We start from the raw sequence: 22,331 nt of genomic DNA on the forward strand, positions 1-22,331 counted from the left end.
CACTGACCTTTTGTTGGGAGGTGGGCTCCACAGGCACTAGCCCCTCGTTGGGGGCGGTTCCACGGGCACCGACTGCTCCCTGAGAGATTGGTCTCATCGACCATGTGAAGTCTCCCTTCTCCTTTCCCCACTCATTTGCCCTCGACATTAGCCTCATTGTCTTGTTCTTTCTCCATTACTAACGCTTCATTTCTTGTTTTGTTTCTTTCTTGCTTCTGTCTCCTTTTGTTTGCCTCCCTCTATCTCTCTCTCTCTCTCTCGCTCTGTCCTCTGGTTCTCACACTCATCTGTTCCTCTCAACTTCTTTTAATTATAGTTCATCTTTTAATAGATTTCATTATCTTCAAAGGTATAATCAAAGGCAATGCTTTGGAATCAAGGAAGACTTGCTTCCACTCCTGAAGTGCGTTCTTTGGCGGCTGAACAGTCCAATACGAGAGCCACAGACTTTGTGAAAGGTGGGACAGATAATCGTTGAGGGAAGGAGTGGGTGGGACTGGTTTGCCGCAGGCTCTTTCCGCTGACTGCATTTGATCTCTGTATGCTCTTGCCGTTGAGACTCGAAGTGCTCCACGCCCTCCCGGATGCACTTTCTCCACCTAAGGCGGTCTTCGGCCAGGGACTGTCAGGTGTCAGTAGGGATGTCGCACTTTATCAGGGAGGCTTTGAGGGTGTCCTTGTAACGTTTCCGCAGCCCACCTTTGGCTCACTTGCCATGAAGGAGCTCCGGATAGAGCATTTGCTTAGGGAGTCTCTTGTCTGGCATGCAAACTATGTGGCCTGCTCAGTGAAGCTGATCGAGTGTGGTCAGTGCTTCAGTGCTGGGGATGTTGGCCTGGACGAGGACACTGATGTTAGTGCGTCTGTCCTTCCAGGGGATTTGCAGGATCTTGCGGATACATCGTTGGTGATATATCTCCAGTGACTTGAGGTGTCTTCTGTACATCGTCCATGCCTCTGATCCATACAGGAGGGCGGGTATTACTACAGCCCTGTAGACCATGAGCTTGGTGGTAGATTTGAGGGCCTGGTCTTCGAACACTCTTTTCCTCAGGCGGCCAAAAGCTGCACTGGCGCACTGGAGGAGATATTGAATCTCAGCATCAATGTCTGTTTTTGTTGATAAGAGGCTCCCTAAGTATGGGAAATGGTCCACGTTGTCGAGGGCTGCGCCATGAATCTTGATGATTGGAGGGCAGTGCTGTGCGGCGGGGACAGGCTGGTGGAGGACCTTTGTCTTACAGATGTTAAGCGTAAGGCCCATGCTTTCATATGCCTCGGTGAATATATCGACTATATCCTGGATTTCAGACTCAAAATGTGCGCAGACACAGGCATCGTCCGCGTACTGTAGCTCAACAGCAGAGGTTGGGTTGATCTTGGACCTGGCCTGGAGGCGGCGTAGATTAAACAGCTTCCCACTGGTTCTGTAGTTTAGTTCCACTCCAGCAGGGAGCTTGTTGACTGTGAGGTGGAGCATGGCAGCGAGGAAGATTGAGAAGAGGGTTGGAGCGATAACGCAGCCCTGTTTGACCCTGGTCCGGACATGGATTGGGTCTATAATGGATCTGTTGGTAAGGATCACGGCCTGCATGTCGTTGTGGAGCAGGCAAAGGATGTTGACAAACTTTTGGGGGCATCCAAAACGGAGGAGGGCGCTCCATAGACCCTCATGGTTGTCAGTGTCAAAGGCCTTTGTAAGATTGAAAAAGGAGATGTATTAGGGATGGCGCTGCTCCCTGCATTTTTCCTGCAGCTGTTGTGCTGCAAAGATCATGTCCGTTGTGCCCCGTAGGGGACGAAATCCGCACTGTGACTCCGGGAGGAGCTCCTCGGCCAAAGGGAGAAGACGGTTGAGGAGAACTCTAGCGACAACTTTCCCAGTGGTTAATAACGGGGCGATTCCTCTTTAGTTGCCACAGTCAGACTTGTCCCCTTTTTTAAAGATGGTCACGATCACTGCATTTCAGACCTCCCAGCATGTTCTCCTCCCTCCAGATGAGAGAGATGAGGTCATGTATCCGCGCCAACAGCGCCTCTCCGCCATACTTTAGTGCCTCAGCAGGGATTCCATCCGCACCCGTAGCCTTGTTGTTCTTGAGCTGTTTTATGGCTTTGCCTACCTCGTGCAATGTTGGGGTTTCATTTGAGGTGGTGGCGGGTCGCATGCTGTGTGATGGAGTCGAGAACACTCGAGTCAAAGGCACAGTCTCGATTGAGGAGATCTTCAAAGTGCTCCTTCCAGCGGGCCCTGACAGTCTCCGTGTCCTTGATGAGTGTTTCTCCGTTCTTGGCTAGGAATGGGATGGGGCCTTGGGAGTTTGGTCCGTATGTGGCCTTGACTGCGGTAAAGATTCCTCGCACATCACGGTTGCCGGCCAGCTGCTGTAGTTCCTGTGCTTTCTCCATCCACCACCTGTTCTTTAGGTCCCAGGTTTTTTGTTGGATCTCAGCTTTGAGTCGTCAGCAATGCTGCTTTGCTGTTCCTGAGTTAGGTTGTTGCTTGAGGCTCAGAAATTCTCTGCGCTTGCGATCTATTAGTTCTTAGATCTCCTGATCATTTGCATCAAACCAGTCCTGGTGTTTTCTGGTTGAGTGACCAAGTGTCTCTTCACAGACACTGGTTATAGAGTCCTGGAGGGCAGACCAAGCGCTGTGGGCATTCAGCATCTCAGATTAGCTGTGAGGCGCTGGCTGTATAGGTGTCTCTTAGCTGGGTCCTTAAGTGCCCTGGCATTAACTTTTTTGCGGCACTGCTTCTGCTGTCCCCTCTGCTTTATAAGAACATAAGAATTAGGAACAGGAGTAGGCCATCTAGCCCCACGAGCCTGCTCCGCCATTCAACAAGATCATGGCTGATCTGGCCGTGGACTCAGCTCCACTTACCCGTCCGCTCCCCGTAACCCTTAATTCCCTTATTGGTTAAAAATCTATCTATCTGTGATTTGAATACATTCAATGAGCTAGCCTCAACTGCTTCCTTGGGCAGAGAATTTGACAGATTCACAACCCTCTGGGAGAAGAAATTCCTTCTCACCTCAGTTTTAAATTGGCTCCCCCGTATTTTGAGGTTGTGCCCCCTAGTTCTAGCCTCCCCGACCAGTGGAAACAACCTCTCTGCCTCTATCTTGTCTATCCCTTTCATTATTTTAAATGTTTCTATAAGAGCACCCCTCATCCTTCTGAACTCCAATGAGTAAAGACCCAGTCTACTCAATCTATCATCATAAGGTAACCCTCTAATCTCCGGAATCGGCCTAGTGAATCGTCTCTGTACCCCCTCCAAAGCTAGTATATCCTTCCTTAGGTAAGGTGACCAAAACTGCACGCAGTACTCCAGGTGCGGCCTCACCAATACCCTATACAGTTACAGCAGGACCTCCCTGCTTTTGTACTCCATCCCACTCGCAATGAGGCCAATATTCCATTCGCCTTCCTGATTACCTGCTGCACCTGCAAACTAACTTTTTGGGATTCATGCACAAGGATCCCAGGTCCCTCTGCACCGCAGCTTGTTGTAATTTCTCCCCATTGAAATAATATTCCCTTTTACTGTTTTTTTTTTCCAAGGTGGATGACCTCACATTTTCCGACATTGTATTCCATCTGCCAAACCTTAGCCCATTCGCTTAACCTATTGAAATATCTTTGCAGCCTCTCTGTGTCCTCTACACAACCCGCTTTCCCACTAATCTTTGTGTCATCTGCAAATTTTGTTACACTACACTCTGTCCCCTCTTCCAGGTCATCTATGTATATTGTAAACAGTTGTGGTCCCAGCACCAATCCCTGTGGCACACCACTAACCACCGATTTCCAACCCGAAAAGGACCCATTTATCCCGACTCTCTGCTTTCTGTTAGCTAGCCAATTCTCTATCCATGCTAATACATTTCCTCTGACTCCGCGTACCTTTATCTTCTGCAGTAACCTTTTGTGTGGCACTTTATCGAATGCCTTTTGGAAATCTAAATACACCACATCCATCGGTACACCTCTATCCACCATGCTCGTTATATCCTCAAAGAATTCCAGTAAATTAGTTAAACATGATTTCCCCTTCATGAATCCATGTTGCGTCTGCTTGATTGCACTATTCCTATCTAGATGTCCAGCTATTTCTTCCTTAATGATAGCTTCAAGCATTTTCCCCACTACAGATGTTAAACTAACTGGCCTATAGTTACCTGCCTTTTGTCTGCCCCCTTTTTTAAACAGAGGCATTACATTAGCTGCTTTCCAATCCGCTGGTACCTCCTCAGAGTCCAGAGAATTTTGGTAGATTATAACGAATGCATCTGCTATAACTTCCGGCATCTCTTTTAATACTCTGGGATGCATTTCATCAGGACCAGGGGACTTGTCTACCTTGAGTCCCATTAGCCTGTCAAGCACTACCCCCCTAGTGATAGTGATTGTCTCAAAGTCCTCCCTTCCCACATTCCTGAGACCATCAATTTTTGGCATGGTTTTTGTGTCTTCCACTGTGAAGACCGAAGCAAAATAATTGTTTAAGGTCTCAGCCATTTCCACATTTCCCATTATTAAATCCCCCTTCTCATCTTCTAAGGGACCAACATTTACTTTAGTCACTCTTTTCCGTTTTATATATCGGTAAAAACTTTTACTATGTGCTTTTATGTTTTGCGCAAGTTTACTTTCGTAATCTATCTTTCCTTTCTTTATTGCTTTCTTAGTCATTCTTTGCTGTTGTTTAAAATTTTCCCAATCTTCTAGTTTCCCACTAACCTTGGCCACCTTATACGCATTGGTTTTTAATTTGATACTCTCCTTTATTTCCTTGGTTATCCACGGCTGGTTATCCCTTCTCTTACCGCCCTTCTTTTTTACTGGAGTATATTTTTGCTGAGCACTATGAAAGAGCTCCTTAAAAGTCCTCCACTCTTTCTCAATTGTGCCACCGTTTAATCTCTGTTTCCAGTCTACTTTAGCCAACTCTGCCCTCATCCAACTGTAGTCCCCTTTGTTACGCTCCTTTGAGACACTACTTCCTCACCCTCAATCTGTATTACAAATTCAACCATACTGTGATCACTCATTCCGAGAGGATCTTTTACTAGGAGATCGTTTATTATTCCTGTTTCATTACACAGGACCAGATCTAAGATAGCTGCTCCCTTGTAGGTTCTGTAACATACTGTTCTAAGAAACAATCCCGTATGCATTCTATGAATTCCTCCTCCAGGCTACCCCGTGCGATTTGATTTGACCAATCGATATGTGGGTTAAAATCCCCCATGATTACTGCCGTTCCTTTTTCACATGCCTCCATTATTCCCTTGATTATTGCCTGCCCCACTGTGAAGTTATTATTTGGGGGCCTATAAACTACGCCCACCAGTGACTTTTTTCCCTTACTATCTCTAATCTCCACCCACAATGATTCAACATTTTGTTCATTCGAGCCAATATCGTCCCTCACAACTGCCCTGATATCATCCTTTATTAACAGAGCTACCCCACCTCCTTTCCCTTCTTGTCGATCTTTCCAAATTGTCAGATACCCCTGTATGTTTAATTCCCAGTCTTGGCCACCCTGCAACCACGTTTCTGTAATAGCCACCAAATCATACCCATTTGTAATGATTTGTGCCGCCAACTCATTTACGTTATTTCGAATGCTGCATGCATTTAGGTAGAGTGTTTTAATACTAGTTTTTAAACCATGATTTTTGGTTTTGACCCCTCCTGCAGCCCCTTTATATTCATACATATTGTCCCTTCCTATCACCTTCTGGTTTATACTTACCCCAGTGCTTCTCTGCTCTGTTGCCTCCTGCCTTTTGCATTCTTTCTTGGGGTCCTGTTCATCTGAGCTCTCACCCACACTAACTAGCTCAGAGCCCTCTCCTGGGTTCTGAATACTCCTTGCATTGAGGCACCGAGCTTTCATGCTTGCCTTTTTATTACACTTTGACCCTTTAGAATTTTGCTGTACAGTGGCCCTTTTTGTTTTTTGCCTTGGGTTTCTCTGCCCTCCACTTTTACTCATCTCCTTTCTGCTTTTGTCTCCATTTTGTTTCCCCTCTGTCTCCCTGCATTGGTTCCCATTCCCCTGCCATTAGTTTAACTCCTCCCCAACAGCACTAGCAAACACTCCCCCTAAGACCAGGTGCAGACCGTCCGGTTTGTATTGGTACCACCTCCCCCAGAACCGGTTCTAATGCCCCAGGAATTTGAATCCCTCCATGCTGCACCACTGCTCAAGCCATGTATTCATCTGAGCTATCCTGCGATTCCTACTCTGACTAGCACGTGGCACTGGTAGCAATCCCGAGATTACTACTTTTGAGGTCCTACGTTTTAATTTAGCTCCTACCTCCTTAAATTCGTCTCGTAGGACCTCATCCCTTTTTTTACCTATATCGTTGGTACCAATGTGCACCACGACAGCTGGCTGTTCACCCTCCCTTTTCAGAATGTTAATGCTGATGATGGATCGGATTAGGCGGTGGTCCATCCAGCAGTCATCTGCTCCTGTCATGGCACGGGTGATGTGCACATCCTTGCGATCCCTGGCTCGGACAATGACATAGTCGAGCAGGTGGAGTGAGGGTGTTGCCACGATGCCTTGTATTTGTTCCTCTGGCGGAACAGTGTGTTGGTGATGAGGAGTTCGTGTTCCAGACATTTTGTCAGGAGTAGGGTACCGCTGGAATTGGCTTTCCCTACCCCCGCTCTGCCAATCACACCTCCCCAGAGGGCTGTGTCTTTGCTGACCCTGGCATTAAAGTCACCAAGGAGGATCAATTTGTCACCCATGGGGATGCGGGACAGGGATGTTGGAACAAAAACTCTCTTTAGCCTCATCCGTTGCATCAAGTGTTGGGGCGTACGCACTGATGACTGTGGCACATTGGTTCCGGGATATGGTAAGACGAAGAGTCAAGAGGCGTTCATTAACCCCGCAGGGAGAATCTTTGAGGCAAACGACCAGCTCATTTTTGACAGCAAAGCCGATTCCGTGGAGGCGGCGTTCTTCCTCCTGGTTTTCCTTTCCTGAAAGAGGTGTAACCTCCACCTTGTTCCTTGAGCTGGCCTTCCCCTGCCCACCGGGTCTCGCTTAGAGTGGCGATGTCAATGTCAAAACGTCTAAGTTCCCGGGCAACTATGGCAGTGCGGCGTTCCGGCCTGTTGCTTTGGAATTATCCATGAGTGTCCTGACGTTCCAGGTCCCAAACTTCATATTAACGAAGTGCAAGATGCCTGTACGTGAGTTCTTTTAACGTGGGATGGCCGCTGCACACAGGCAACCACACGGGCTTAGCTGAGCAAGGTCTTGGTCCAGTGGCAAGGGGGTCCAAGACAACTGGAGACCAGGCACAGCTGTATAAACCTAATTGCCTATGGCGAGATGTTGGCTGCAAGCTCGGCACTGAGTAGCGCCAATGATGATAGGTGGCCCGAGGCTTGGTTGTGGGGCTGGAATTACGAAGGTCAGCTGTCCGCTGGGGTTCTGAGGAATGTTTTTAAAAGTTTCTTCCAAGGTTACCAAAGTTATTTAGAAGTTTGTATAAAAATTCTAAAATGTAAGTCAGTCGTAGGTTATAAAAGTTTTCTCAAATTGTTTAAAAGTTTAAAAGTTGATTAAAAGTTTAAAAATGTATTAAAAGTTGATTAAAAGTTTAAGATGTAGGTCAGTAGTAGGAATTCCAGCCACTCGAAGAAATTACGGCAGCTTGGTCCCTTGGGACGGTTCAACGTCGCCCCGGAGTCCCTTCGGAAGATTGGCCCCAGAGTCCCTCCCTTCGGCCGGTTCAACGCCGGTCCTGGAGTTCCTTCGGCCGGTTTTTAAAAATCTTGGATGATGTCCCGGTATAGGCCGTAAGCCCCAAACAGGAGCCGCAGGCCAGTGCAGGGTCCTTTCGGCCCGGGATAGAAGCGGGCTGGTGCGGGGTCCTCTTGGCCCGGGAACACGGGTCCTGATGACAATACAATTACAATATAATGATTGTAATACTATGCAAAAGTATAATCCTCACTTCAAAAGACATTTCCGCTGTAAACACAAGCTAAAGGACAAGTCTGGCTGGCCCACTAAAACCACACAAGGAGCCGGTGACAATGCTTCAGCTCTTTAATACTGCCCTGGAGCGCTGATAAAGCCCCACCAATGCACAAGTAGTCTTTTCCAGTTTTAGTCTGGGAACTTTCGATAACTTGGAAATGCTGAAGTCAGCTTTGAAACAAGCAAGAAGAAAGGAACCAGCAAGATCTTTGCAGGCTGCATGGAAGAAGCTCGAAGGTTGCATTTGGCCCACTGGCCAAGTCTTCGACATCACTAACTTAGGGCACCGTGAAATGAAGCAAGTTTCTCACTACTGCTGGAGCAGTTTGCTTGACTCTCTGAAGATTCAAACCCATTCTTCTCGGCTATGGGTCAATGTGAAATGCTCCTCAATCTGCATCTTTCCTGAAGTGGACATTTTGTCTGACCTGCAGCGAAGATGTGCGCCAAGGTAGATCACAGCAGTCTCTCAGCATCTGGAGAAGTTGAGCTTAGACGTGGTATCAAGAAGTCTTCCAGTTAGTAAAATAATCCCTGAGCAGGTTGGGGAAAAGCTTCCTATATCTGGAGTTCATGCAATGTTGAAAAATAATACAGTCAGGTGCCATAAGTATTGGTCACTAGGTCGAATCCATGACATTTTACGTAAATTTTAAAAGCAAGGAACTGGTACTGAGAGCGAGTCAATGGGAACTGAAGTCCCCAGTACCAGTTACAAGGCCTGAAATCCGAAATCCTTGGGACAGAGTCAGTGATGGTTTTTGGGTTTTGCCGGATTTCAGATGAGAAAATCAATAGTCTGAAATCCGGAATCCTTGGGACCGAATCCGTGCCGGATTTCGGGTTTTGCCAGATTCTGGACCTCGCCGCCCGCTGATCCTCCGCTCGCCGAAATGTCCGCTTTCCGGACAATTTTGGTTTTCGGATTCGTGACGTTGCACCTGTAATAAGGTACAGCAAAGCATTTCCTAAGGCAAGGGTCGCATTGAGTGGAGCAGAAGTACATCACAATGAAAAGAGTTAAAGCTTCAAATATAACATGTGTGGTTTCTGGCTCTATCATTAATACAGAACCTGCATAAAACATCTTCTCCATTACACACTCCTCACTGCAGCACCCTTTGGATCGGTTCCCAACACATCTGCTGCACCCTATTTATGAGAATTATTTTGATGTCCCCTTATATTCCTTAATACAAAGCAAAGTCTGTGGATTTGTTTTTATTTGTAGCGTTCCAGGAGAAAGATGACATGGTGCATTAAAACATTACTGCGGTTCTCAAAGGATTACTTCTGGCTGGAATAATGGAGGTACAATGTCTCCCGAGCTGTCAAAAGACCCATTAAAACTCAAAACCAAGCTGTCAAAATAACCCTCACCTACATTGTGCAAGATATATACAATAAGCTCCCTGCTGCTCGGAGGGCTGCGATATTTATCCTATCTGCCTCGTCCCCCACACAGCTCCGCAAGTCTCATCAATAATGGCACAAGGACATCATCTGCTTGTCAAGCCATGCTCCAGGCATCAAGCCACGATGCTTGCAGAGTTATGGCAGCCCAGTACTGTCAGCAGCTGTTTTGCATTTCAACACCATAAAATCTTTGTGTGCCTGCTCTCACGAGACAATGTGTGTGTGCGTGTGTGTGTAATGTGTGCTTACCATGAGCACAACATAAAACAACACCAACAGGCTACAAGGCAGTCACTGGCTCCTGTGTTCCATCAACAGATATACCAGCGAGCTCTTCCCGTAATAGTAAATCCATTGGCAGGATAGGCGCACCAACATCAGCGTTCTCCCTCAGGCCAACATCCTCAGCATGGAGATATTGACCACGCTCGATCAGCTCCGATGGGCGGGCCACATTGTCCACATGCCCGATACTAGACTCCCGAAACAAGCGCTCTACTCTGAGCTACATCATGGCAGGCGAGCCCAAGGACAGCAGAGAAAATATTTCAAGGGCACCTTCAAAGCCTCCTTGAAAGAAATGTAACATCCCCACCGACTCTTGGGAATCCCTGGCCCAAGACCGCTCAAAGTGGAGAAGCATCCGAGAAAGCGGCGAACACTTCGAGTCTCTTCGCCGGGAGCACGCGGAAGCCAAGTACAAACAGCGGAAGGAGCGTATGACAAATCAAGCCCCCCACCCACCTGTCCCTCCAACCACAACCTGCCCCGCCTGTGACAGAGATTGTAGATCCCACATTGGTCTCTTCAGTCATCAGGGAACTCATATTAGTGTGGAAGCAAGTCATTCTTGACTCTGAGGGATTGCCTAAGAATAAGAAGAAGTAACGGGGCATGGGCCCAGCAGATTAATCCAAACAAATTACTGGTGAAGAGTAACTGTAGAATCATTTCCGCACCTCTAGTTATTAGAGGAGAATCTCTGAACTACAAAGTACAGGCGGGATACACCAACCTACCTCATTATGAAAAAAGCCTCCGAATACAAGCTGCAGTCTATCCTATATTTCACACGTGGCTGAAGATTTCATCGCTCTGGAGACGGTTGTGCAGTGTGATACAGTGTGGAGGGCTCAAAGTGTACCTTACGCTGTTTGCAACATTAAGCCCTGTATGATTTGTCCGTCATTAGACTGTAAGTGTGCTGTTTAACTCCATGGAGTATAATCACTGGCACCCTATTGTATTATTCATTTCCCCATCTCTGCATCAAACCCAGCAATTTGGCAGCATCATCATGGAAGCTGGTTTTTATTTTCAAATCCTTATTTTTATTTATTTGGGCTACAATTTAGTTTTGTAACGTTACACTCATTTAATTTGTTCTCATTATGTTGGATCTGAAACAATCTACTTTGCTCTTTCAAATACTGTCTAGCCTGCTGTGCATTTCAAACATTTTCAGTTTTAATTTCAGATCTGCAGCATTTGTGGCTTTTAATCTTTTCTATAGCTATGGCACCCTCACTGTAGGAAGTGCATTCCTTGAGCGACAAAAATCATTTTACTGCCAATACTTTATTTTCTCTGCAGTGTTTCACTCATCACAGCTTTTGTTTTATTCATTCTCCCCGATGACTCTTGCATTCCTTCCGACTATCTTTTATTTATATAAAATTATAAAAAGCCAAAGTAGAAATGTGGATTGTTGCTCAGGCCTTCTTGTGTGGTTCTAAAGCTGCTAAAGTTACTGTAACACAAGCTGTGGGTCAGTACAGCAATCTCGCATCTGGGTCATGAGGTAGTGGGCTCAAAACCCACTTGAGAAACTTGAACACATAATCTAGGTTAACACGCCACTGCAGTGTGGAGGGAGTGCTGCACTGTCTTTCAGATGACATGTTAAACCCAGGCCCTGACCTCTCCGGTGGACGTAAAAGATCCCACGAAAATTTCGAAGAACTGCAGAGGAATTCTCCCGGTGTCCTGGCCAATATTAATCCCTCAATCAACATCACTAAAACAGATTATCTGATCTGGAGCATTGCTGTGCACAAATTGGCTGCTATGTTTCCTACATTACAACATTGGCTACACTTCAAAGGTATTTCATTGGCTGTAAACAACAGCAACTTGCATTTAAAATAGTAAAACGCCCCAAAGGGCTTCACAGGAGCAATATCAAACAAAATTCGACACCAAGTCACATAAGGAGCTATTACGGCAGGTGACCATAAGCTCGGCCAAAGACGTAGATTTTAAGGAGCGTCTTAAAGGAGGAAAGAGAGGTAGAGAGGTGGAGAGGTTTAGGGAGGGAATTTCAGAGCTTCGGGCCTCGGCAACTGAAGGCATGGCCGGCAATTGTGGAGCGATTATAATCGGAGATGCACAAGAGGCCAGAATTGGAGGAGTTCAGATATCTCTGAGGGTTGTGGGGCTGGAGGAGATTACAGAGATAGGGAGGGGCGAGGCCATGGAGCGATTTGAAAACAAGGATGAGAATTTTAAAATCGGGGTGATGCTCGACCAGCAGCCAATGGAGGCCAGTGAGCACAGAGGTGATGGGTGAAGGGGACTTGGTGCGAGTTAGGACACGGGCAGTTCATGAGCTTAGGTGTACGGTGGACCTTTGGCGCATCCTGAGGTCGTGAAAGGAACGATAGGAAGACATGTCTTTCTTTCATGTTTAATTCATTACTGCTCGGATAAAATGAGGAAAACTGTTCTTGTAACACTTTACCCCTCTCAGACCTGTTTGGTCCAAACGATAGAAAACCTTTAGCAGGGCTGAATGAATCCTCCACCACCACCCAGCCCCCAGCTGAAATCTGCACAAAGATTCAACCTGAGCCTTTTATAACTGCTCACAATCTCAACTTACTGATAACATTCCTCCTATAGCTGGCGATGTCCTCCTCTCGCAGGAACTAGCGGACTTCCTTTTAATCATCATCATCATCGGCAATCCCTCGAAACGAGGATGACTTGCTTCCACGTCAAAAAGGGATGAGTTCACAGGTGTTTCAATGAGGGACCTGTTATTCCAGGTCCCGAACTACATGTCGAAGGGTGGAAGATGCCTGTGTGTGGATTTTTTTAACGTGGGGTGGCCGTTGCACACCAGCCACCACACAGGCTTGACAGAGCTAGGTCTTGGTCCAGCGACAAGGATTAACCAGGACGACTGGAGATCTGCTCTGCTACACGGACCTAGTGCACACACGTATCACAGTGTGGGCTGGCCCGTGCTGCCCCTGGGCCCTCGCCTCTTCTGAGCCCCGATCACGTCCCTCTACAATCTCTCGCCATTCCTTTGCCCCGACCTCGCCGCTCTTGCTCTATCTGCCCACGCTCCAATCACCGACCTGGACAATGATGACGTCCCTCTTTGCCGCCGTCGCCCTCCTGCACCAGCTCGTGCTGTACCTTGCAGTGGTATGCCGCCACACTGTCCAGGGGCCGCTCCTTTTATGGCCCCAACAAGCCGCTGATGGTCTCTTTTAAAGCGCTACACATGTTTCAAAAGTTTGCTTCAAAGGAATATTCAGTGGCATCTAAGCTACCTCTTTTCCGATGAACTTTTAGACAAGGCCCCTAATCCTATGAAAGAAACTATCTGATTGGACAGAAATCCAATTGCTTTATAACTTAAAAAACTTCAATCAAACCCTCTCTAAGCTTGCATTTATCTGAAGTAAATAACCATAAATTTTGAAGCCGACCCTCACAGCTCTTTGGTATCATCCTGATCACCACCCTTTGCTTTCTCTCCAAACCCTTGATAACCTTCATGTGTAAAGACCTAAATTTGGAGGCAGTATTCCCAAGTGCACAGCCTAGAACCTTATATGGTCTAACTATAGTACTCTAATATGTCCTTGCTATACAGTACAAATGAACATGAGGCCCATACTAGAGAGAAGGTCACCCTGTGACTAGTCCTTTATTAGCCAGCACTGAAGTGATGAAGGTGGGTGGAGCTTCCCTTTTTATACCTGAAAGTCCAGGTTAGGAGTGTCTCCCACAAGTTCACCACCGAGTGGTCAGTGTTCTCACAGTGTATAACTTAGGTCAGTTTATACATGGATTACAATGACAGTTGACTACATGACATCACCTTCCCTCCCCCGCCGCCCCCCCCCCCCCCCCAAAGAGTCTTATTGGGATCACAGGTTAAGTCTCTCTGGTGGTTTACGCTCCCTTGTAGGGCGCCTGAGTTGGGGCTCCAGTTGTTGGGCCCTGGCCTGAGTGTCTGCTGTTTGCGGTGCCTCAGGCCTGTCCGGACTGCCCACAGTGACTGGGCTCTTCTCCACTTGGTTCCGGTGTTCGGTCACCTGTGCTGGAGTGAACTCTACATCGTGTTCTTCCTCCGCTTCTTCTATGGGGTTGCTGAACTTCCTTTTTGTTTGATCCACGTGTTTGCGGCAGATTTGTCCATTGGTAAGTTTAACTACCAGAATCCTATTCCCCTCTTTGGCAATCACAGTGCCTGTGAGCCATTTGGGCCCTGCAGCGTAGTTGAGGGCAAAGACAGGGTCATTGACATCAATAAATCGCGCCCTCGCATTCCTGTCATGGTAGTCACATTGTGACCGGTGCCTGCTCTCAACAATCTCTTTCATGGTGAGGTGTATAAGGGATAACCTGGTTTTGCGCATCCTTTTCATTAGCAGCTCTGCGGGTGGAACCCCTGTGAGCGAGTGTGGTCGGGATCTATTGGCCAACAGGAGGCGTGACAACCGGCTTTGTAGGGAATCCCCTTGGATTCTGAGCATCCCCTGTTTGATTATCTGCACTGCTCGTTCTGCCTGGCCGTTTGAGGCCGGTTTGAATGGTGCCGTTCGAACATGGTTAATTCCATTGCCTGCCATGAAGTCCTGGAACTCAATGCTTGTAAAGCACGGGCCATTGTCGCCGACCAGGACATCCGGTAGACCATGGGCGGCGAACAGTGCCCGTAGACTTTCTACCATGGCAGAGGATGCACTTGAATTGAGAATGTCACACTCGATCCATTTGGAGTAGGCGTCTACTCCAACCAAAAATATTTTTCCCATGAAATGACCTGCGTAGTCCACATGGATGAGTGACCATGGCTTGGCGGGCCAGGACAAGGGGCTAAGGGGGGCTTCCTTGGGTGCATTGCGCAGCTGGGCACACGTGTTGCACCTGCGAACACAAAGTTCCAGGTCTGCATCTATCCCTGGCCACCAAACGTGTGATCTGGCAATTTCCTTCATCATGACACAGAAGGGTGGGAAAAAGAGTGGGAGAGCTATAGTGATAGGGGACTCTATTGTAGATAGGAGTTTCTGCGGCCGCAACCGAGACTCCAGGATGGTATGTTGCTTCCCTGGTGCAAGGGTCAAGGATCTCTCGGAGAGGCTGAAGAGCATTCCGGAGAGGGAGGGTGAACAGCCAGTTGTCGTGGTACATGTAGGTACCAACGATATAGGTAGGAAGCGGGAAGAGGTCCTACAAGCTGAATTTAGGGAGCTAGGAGTTAAATTAAAAAGTAGGACCTCAAAGATAGTAATCTCTGGATTGCTACCAGTGCCACGTGCTAATCAGAGTAGAGGGAGCAGGATGGTTAGAATAAATACGTGGCTTGAGCAGTGGTGCAAGAGGGAGGGATTCAAATTCCTGGGACATTGGAACCAGTTCTGGGGGAAGTGGGACCTGGACAAAAGGGACGGTCTGCACTTGGGCAGGACTGGAACTGATGTCCTCGGGGTAACATTTGCTAATGCAGTTCGGGAGTGTTTAAACTAATATGGCAGGGGGATGGGAACCTATGCAGCGAGATAGGGCGAAGTAATATGGAGTCAGAAACAGATGGTAGAAAGGTAAAAAGCAATAGTGGAAGGCCGAGTAAACAAAGGCAAGAAACAAAAAGGGCCACACAACATCATAATTCTAAAAGGACAAAGGGTGTTAAAAAAACAAGCTTGAAGGCTTTGTGTCTAAATGCAAGGTGTATCCGTAATAAAGTAGATGAATTAACTGTGCAAATAGATGTTAACGGATATGATGTGATTGGGATTACGGAGACGTGGCTCCAGGATGATCAGGGCTGGGAACTCAACATCCATGGGTATTCAACATTCAGGAAGGATAGAATAAAAGGAAAAGGAGGTGGGGTAGCATTGCTGATTAAAGAGGAGATTAATGCAATAGTTAGGAAGGACATTAGCTTGGATGATGTGGAATCTATATGGGTAGAGCTGCAGAACACCAAAGGGCAAAAAACATTAGTGGGAGTTGTGTACAGACCTCCAAACAGTATAGTGATAATGGGGAGGGCATCAAACAGGGAATTAGGGGTGCATGCAATAAAGGTGCAGCAGTTATCATGAGTGGCTTTAATATGCATATAGATTGGGCTAACCAAACTGGAAGCAATACGGTGGAGGAGGATTTCCTGGAGTGCATAAGGGATGGTTTTCTAGACCAATATGTCGAGGAACCAACTAGGAGGGAGGCCATCTTAGACTGGGTGTTGTGTAATGAGAGAGGATTAATTAGCAATCTCGTTGTGCGAGGCCCCTTGGGGAAGAGTGACCATAATATGGTGGAATTTGCATTAGGATGGAGAATGAAACAGTTAATTCAGAGACCATGGTCCAGAACTTAAAGAAGGGTAACTTTGAAGGTATGAGGCGTGAATTGGCTAGGATAGATTGGCGAATGATACTTAAGGGGTTGACTGTGGATGGGCAATGGCAGACATTTAGAGACCGCATGGATGAACTACAACAATTGTACATCCCTGTCTGGCGTAAAAATAAAAAAGGGAAGGTGGCTCAACCGTGGCTATCAAGGGAAATCAGGGATAGTATTAAAGCCAAGGAAGTGGCATACAAATTGGCCAGAAATAGCAGCGAACCTGGGGACTGGAAGAAATTTAGAACTCAGCAGAGGAGGACAAAGGGTTTGATTAGGGCAGGGAAAATAGAGTAGAGAGGAAGCTTGCAGGGAACATTAAGACGGACTGAAAAAGTTTCTATAGATATGTAAAGAGAAAAAGGTTAGTAAAGACAAACGTAGGTCCACTGCAGTCAGAATCAGGGGAAGTCATAATGGGGAACAAAGAAATGGCAGACCAATTGAACAAGTACTTTGGTTCGGTATTCACTAAGGAGGACACAAACAACCTTCCGAATATAAAAGGGGTCGGAGGGTCTAGTAAGAAGGAGGAACTGAGGGAAATCCTTATTAGTCCTGAAATTGTGTTGGGGAAATTGATGGGATTAAAGGCCGATAAATCCCCAGGGCCTGATGGACTGCATCCCAGAGTACTTAAGGAGGTGGCCTTGGAAATAGCGGATGCATTGACAGTCATTTTCCAACATTCCATTGACTCTGGATCAGTTCCTATCGAGTGGAGGGTAGCCAATGTAACCCTACTTTTTAAAAAAGGAGGGAGAGAGAAAGCAGGGTATTATAGACCGGTCAGCCTGACATCAGTAGTGGGTAAAATGATGGAATCAATTATTAAGGATGCCATAGCAGCGCATTTGGAAAGAGGTGACATGATAGGTCCAAGTCAGCATGGATTTGTGACAGGGAAATCATACTTGACAAATCTTCTGGAATTTTATGAGGATGTTTCCAGTAGAGTGGACAAGGGAGAACCAGTTGATGTGGTATATTTGGACTTTCAGAAGGCTTTTGACAAGGTCCCACACAAGAGATTAATGTGCAAAGTTAAAGCACATGGGATTGGGGGTAGTGTGCTGACATGGATTGAGAACTGGTTGTCAGAAAGGAAGCAAAGAATAGGAGTAAATGGGTACTTTTCAGAATGGCAGGCAGTGACTAGGGGGGTACCGCAAGGTTCTGTGCTGGGGCCTCAGCTGTTTACATTGTACATTAATGATTTGGACGAGGGGATTAAATGTAGTATCTCCAAATTTGCGGATGACACTAAGTTGGGTGGCAGTGTGAGCTGCGAGGAGGATGCTATGAGGCTGCAGAGTGACTTGGATAGGTTAGGTGAGTGGGCAAATGCATGGCAGATGAAGTATAATGTGGATAAATGTGAGGTTATCCACTTTGGTGGTAAAACCAGAGAGACAGACTATTATCTGAATGGTGACAGATTAGGAAAAGGGGAGGTGCAACGAGACCTGGGTGTCATGGTTCATCAGTCATTGAAGGTTGGCATGCAGGTACAGCAGGCGGTTAAGAAAGCAAATGGCATGCTGGCCTTCATAGCGAGGGGATTTGAGTACAGGGGCAGGGAGGTGTTGCTACAGTTGTAAAGGCCTTGCTGAGGCCACATCTGGAGTATTGTGTACAGTTTTGGTCTCCTAACTTGAGGAAGGACATTCTTGCTATTGAGGGAGTGCAGCGAAGGTTCACCAGACTGATTCCCGGGATGGCGGGACTGACATACCAAGAAAGACTGGATCAACTGGGCTTTTATTCAGTGGAGTTCAGAAGAATGAGAGGGGATCTCATAGAAACGTTGAAAATTCTGACGGGTTTAGACAGGTTAGATGCAGGAAGAATGTTCCCAATGTTTGGGAAGTCCAGAACCAAGGGTCACAGTCTAAGGATAAGAGGTAAGCCATTTAGGACCGAGATGAGGAGAAACTTCTTCACCCAGAGAGTGGTGAACCTGTGGAATTCTCTACCACAGAAAGTTGTTGAGGCCAATTCACTAAATATATTCAAAAAGGAGTTAGATGTAGTCCTTACTACTAGGGGATCAAGGGGTATGGCGAGAAAGCAGGAATGGGGTACTGAGGTTGCATGTTCAGCAACAAACTCATTGAATGGTGGTGCAGGCTCGAAGGGCCGAATGGCCTATTCCTGCACCTATTTTCGATGTTTCTATGTTTCTATGACAATGCCCGGGTGCTCATTGTGGAGTTCTCGGATGAACGCCTCTCTGCCCATCTGGGGCATGACTACTCGGTTTTCCCATAGTAAGAATCGGCCTGAATCGAGAGTTCATCCTTGTGCCTGTGAAATGGTTTAAATTCCTCAGGGCATGCCCTGTATGTGGCTGCCCAGTCCCCATTCAGGACATATTTCTTGACTAAAGACAGTAGCGGGTCTTTATTTGTCCAGACTTTGATCTGACGGGCTGTCACGGGTGAGCCTTCGCTTTCGAAAGCTTCAACAGCCATGACCATCTCAGCAGCATGCTCGGTTGCCCCTCGGTGGTGGCTAGTGGGAGCCTGCTGAGTGCATTGGCGCAATTTTCGGTGCCCGGTCTGTGCCGAATTGTATAGTCAGAGGCGGCTGATGTGAGTGCCCACATCTGTATGCGGGCCGACGCATTTGCATTTATGGCCTTGTTGTCGGCCAAAAGGGATGTTAGGGGTTTGTGATCTGTCTCCAGCTCAAATTTCCTGCCAAACAGGTACTGGTACATTTTCTTTACTGCATATAAACATGCAAGCGCTTCCTTTTCTACCATCCCGTAGCCTCTTTCTGCCTGGGACAGACTTCTGGAGGCATAAGCCACCGGCTGTAACTGACCCTTAGCATTAACATGTTGCAACGCACACCCGACCCCATAGGATGACGCATCGCACGTTAAAACAAGTTTCTTACATTGGTCATATAGCGTTAACAGATTGTTGGAGCATAACAAATTGTGTGCTTTATCAAAAGCCCTTTCCTGGCTGCCCCCCCAAACCCATTCGCGACCTTTGCGTAGGAGCACGTGTAGCAACTCTAACAGCGTGCTCAATTTGGGAAGAAATTTAACAAAATAGTTCAGGAGCCCCAGGAACGAACACAGCTCCGTCATGTTACGAGGTCTGGGTGCTCTCTGGATCGCTTCCGTTTTGGACGCAATAGGTCTGATCCCGTCTGTTGCTACCCTCCTCCCCAGGAATTCTATCTCTGGAGCTAGGAAGACGCACTTCGCCTTTTTCAGTCGCAGACCTACCCGGTCCAGTCTGCGTAGCCCCTCCTCCAGGTTGTGGAGGTGTTCTTCAGTATCGCGACCCGTGATGAGCATGTCGTCTTGAAAAACCACCATCCTTGGATTCGAATTGAGGAGACTTTCCATTTTTCGTTGAAAGATCGCGGCGGCCGAGCGAATCCCAAACGGACATCTGTTATCCTCAAACAACCCCTTGTATGTTGTAATGGTGGTCACCTTCTTCGACTCACTCGCCAGCTCCTGGGTCATGTAAGCTGAGGTCAGGTCCAATTTTGAAAAAAGTTTGCCACCGGATAGCGTCGCAAAGAGGTCCTCCGTTCTCAGTAGCGGGTACTGGTCTTGGAGAGACACCCGATTGATGGTGGCCTTGTAATCGCCACATATCCTGACCGACCCATCCGCCTTGAGCACCGGCACAATCGGGCTCGCCCATTCACTGAATTCGACTGGCGAGATGATGCCTTCCCTCAGCAGGCGGTTCAATTCGCCTTCTATCTTTTCCCGCATCACGTACGGCACCGCTCTGGCCTTGTGGTGTTTTGGCCTGGCGTCTGGGTTTATGTGAATCACTACCTTGGTCCCATGAAAGTTCCAATGCCGGGTTGAAATAGAGAGTCAAATTTGTGCAGGACCTGTGAGCATGATATTCGCTCCACAGAAGAAATTGCATTGATATCGCCCCATTTCCAGTTAATGACAGCAAGCCAACTCCTCCCCAAAGTGCAGGACCGTCCCCCGGGACAATCCAGAGTGGCAACCTATTCTCCGAATCTTTGTGGATCACGACTACCATGGCGCTGCCTAGCACCGGAATGATCTCCTTTGTATATGTCCGTAGCTGTGCGTCAATCGTCAATAATTTTGGCCTCCTGGCCTTGGACGCCCACAACTTGTCGAATTGTTTGATATTCATCAGGGACTGGCTGGCCCCCGTGTCTAGCTTCATTGATACTGGGATGCCATTGAGGAGCACTTTCATCATTATCGGTGGTGTCCTGGTGTATGAACTGTATATGTGCTCCACATGAACTCGCTGAACTTCAGCTTCCAGCGATTTCCCCCAGTATCCATTTCGCCTAGTAGGGCTTACATCGGGCCCGTCCTCCTCGTACCTGGCTGCAAGCTTCCTGCACATACGCGCCAAGTGGCTGCTGACGTTGCAATTTCTGCTGATACCTGCAAGCTCTGGCTGTGTGTTTGCCTCCACACCTCCAACACGAACCGTTGTTGGAAACAAAAGGTCCATTACCAGTCGATTGTCTCTGACTGTCTCTGTAACTGTTCTTAAACGCACCATTGACAGGTGCCGATAGCCCCATTACTGGCCGCATTGTCCCTTGCAATGGCATGAATTGCCATTCAGCTAGCCATTGTCTCTGTTGAATTCCCCCTTTGGGTTCGACTACATGCTCGGGCATCTCCGATTGCCCCTGTCTGCCTGGAGAACTGTGTGCCGCGTTAACAATGTTGACTCCCTGTCCATTTGCTGCATTTAAACCAAAATTTTTGTCAAACATCATTCTCGTCTCTTCCTCCTCTGTCTGGGCCATCAAAGCCGCCATTTCCAGGGTCAAGTCTTTGGTCTCAATCAGTTTCCTGAAAACCCCAGCATGCCCGATGCCCTCAATAAAAAAGTCTCGCAGCATCTCCACTCTGCATGCATCTGGGAACTTACATAGGCTCGCCAGTCACCGGAGGTCTGCCACGAAGTCTGGAACGCTTTGCCCTTCTCGCTGCTGGTGCGTGTAAAACCAGTGTCTCGCCATGTGCATGCTGCTCGCCGGTTTAAAGTGTTCCCCGATCAACTTCCTGAGCTCTTCAAAAGTCTTGTCCTCTGGCTTCTCTAGCGCTAGAAGGTCGTTCATCAGGGAGTACGTTCTGGATTCACAAACCGTCAGGAGATGAGCCCTGTGTTTGTCGGCCGAATCCTGTCTGAACCATTCCTTAGTTACGAAGCTTTGCTGTAGTCTCCCAATAAAATCATCCCAATCATCACCAACACAGTATCTCTCGTCTGTGCTGCTAGTGGCCATGCTTGCGTGGTTTAAATCCCAGTTTCTCGTCGCCAATAATATGTCCTTACTATACAGTACAAATGCACACGAGGCCCATACTTGAGAGAAGGTCACCCTGTGACCAGTCCTTTATTAGCCAGCACTGAAGTGATGAAGGTGGGTGGAGCTTCCCCTTTTATACCGGAAAGTCCAGGTTACGAGTGTCTCCCACAAGTTCACCACCTAGTGGTCAGTGTTCTCACAGTGTACAACTTAGGTCAGATTATACATGGATTACAATGACAGTTGAATACATGACATACTCAATGGTCTTAGCATTACTTAAAGCCCATTTGCTGTAGCAACCCCACACTGCTAGTGCACCATCCATTAACAGTCTAGCCATTAAACTAAATGACAATAGACACGAGGACCAAAATGTTCAATGCGAAGGACTAGAAATGCCTGGTGATGATATTAGCATTTAAAGTAAGGAATTTAATACCTGCATCAATGTAGCAGACGAAAGAATATAATGTGAATATGCTAAACATCCAGCCATTAATATTACCAACAGGTATTTGGGAGCTTATATTCTCCAACATATAAACAAATGGTCATTGTTAGTGACTGGGTTGAGTATTAATTCTGAAAAATGACAGTGGTCCTATTTCAAATTCCATCTCCTGGTGAAATAATAATCAATTAAAATCAGGTATAGTTGCCCTCCCCTTGGCTTGAGTAGTGAGGTCTTGCACTGCCACTTAGAGAAACCCACTAGCTAAGAGGTGATTTCAATTAACATCCTTGGCTAATAGTCAAGCCCATCCATCCTCTGTGGACTGCATACGACAGACTACGTGACTGAATTTCAATACTGTCTGCCACTGAACCTGACCTTCCATTCTCCTCCCAGCTTCACAGGAAAACACTGTCCAGATAAATTATTGAGAGTGATCATTCTGCAATGCAGGGCTTGAACTCACCA

The 22,331-nt window shown here is 47.3% G+C and overlaps 1 protein-coding gene across 1 annotated transcript in view; it reads right to left on the bottom strand.

Annotated features, from left to right (window-relative positions):
• igsf9bb (immunoglobulin superfamily, member 9Bb) overlaps positions 1 to 22,331 on the bottom strand; it is a 777,241-nt gene that overhangs the window by 628,713 nt on the left and 126,197 nt on the right. The window lies entirely within an intron of this gene.

This window comes from Pristiophorus japonicus, chromosome 11 (genome assembly GCF_044704955.1).
Source record: "Pristiophorus japonicus isolate sPriJap1 chromosome 11, sPriJap1.hap1, whole genome shotgun sequence".
NCBI lineage: Eukaryota > Metazoa > Chordata > Chondrichthyes > Pristiophoridae > Pristiophorus > Pristiophorus japonicus.